This window comes from Castanea sativa, chromosome 3, assembly GCF_040712315.1.
Source record: "Castanea sativa cultivar Marrone di Chiusa Pesio chromosome 3, ASM4071231v1".
Classification (NCBI taxonomy): Eukaryota; Viridiplantae; Streptophyta; class Magnoliopsida; order Fagales; family Fagaceae; genus Castanea; species Castanea sativa.
The window spans coordinates 34,004,114-34,005,642 of NC_134015.1; positions in this window are offsets into that span (position 1 = coordinate 34,004,114).

The window sequence follows — 1,529 nt, forward strand, 5'->3', positions numbered from 1 at the left end:
TCAGAAAATTATTGAATGAAATTCAGAAAAGGTGAGGCTTTGCTCTCTTTTGGTTCTTCAAGAACTGTGAACTTATCAAGGATTCTTTCTTGTGGCGTTCAAACTTTATACCTTTGGTTCATGATTCTTTATAATCATTGGGTCAAGGTCAACTTATACCTTTGGTTCGCGTTTCAATTTTAAACGTTGGGTCAGGGTTTCTATCATAAATTTGATTTTTAGCTTTCCTGGGTTAAATATTCCAATATTTTTGTTGGGTCTCAAAGCGTGTTGATTGAGGTTCACATCAAGAGACTATGAATTCCATCTTGAGAATATATGTTCCATCAACACTAAATGTGGCTGCCCAACATACTGAGGTTTTGACCGTTACTTCAGATCTCACTCCTGATATATCAAAGCAACCTACACTTCATGATCAGGGCCATTATTCTCTCAGGATTAAGAGTTCATGCAAATAGAAGTCGTGAGATTTATTATTCATTTGACAGTCGTTAGAAGAATAATAAATCTCACAGCGGTCCTGTTCAATATGTTTTAACTCTTAAAATATATCAACATATCAACTAGAAGTTTCCACTTCCATGATCAAGACAAATCATCTTAGTTGACATGTTATAGTCTTCGCAAATGAAATGCCCAATTTCATCACCGACTACGAACTATAAATTCTGAGTTTACAAAGAACTTGTGATTTACATCTTCTGTGACTTTTCACATAAATCATATACAATGCATCTCATGGACTATATGATAATGTCCCATATTCATGTTACCATTATTTTAGATAATAATAAAATAACTTTATCAATCACAATATTAAGTCATACATCATGTCATACATAATGTCATACATAATATCATACATAGCATCATACAATAGGATTTAAGGGCACTAATCCTAACAATCTCCCACTTGCCCTAAAGACTATTGTGCACTAATCTAACTCCCATTCCCTCCAAATGTGACTCGAAAGTCTTTGAGGCAAGGCTTTGGTAAAGGGATCTGCTAGATTATTTGCACTTTCAATCTTTGCTACCACAACATCTCCACGAGCAACAATGTCTCGAATGATGTGGTACTTTCTCTCAATGTGCTTTCCTTTCTTGTGATTCCTTGGATCTTTAGATTGTGCAACCGCTCCACTATTGTCACAAAACAATGTGATGGGAACTTGCTCCATTCTCATAACACCAAGATCAGAAAGGAATTTCTTGAGCCAAACAGCCTCCTTTGCTGCTTCACAAGCAGCAACGTACTCGGCTTCCATGGTGGAGTCCGCAATACAAGATTGCTTAACGCTCCTCCAACTTATGGCTCCACCTCCCAAGGTGAAAACACATCCTGAAGTGGATTTTCTGAAATCTAGATCTGATTGAAAGTCTGAATCTGTATAGCCAATGGGAATCAAATCCTGACTATGGTAAACAAGCATATAATCTCTCGTTCTCCTAAGATACTTGAGAATGTGCTTTACAGCTTGCCAATGTTTTGGTCCTGGATTTGATCGATATCGGCTGATTGCCAA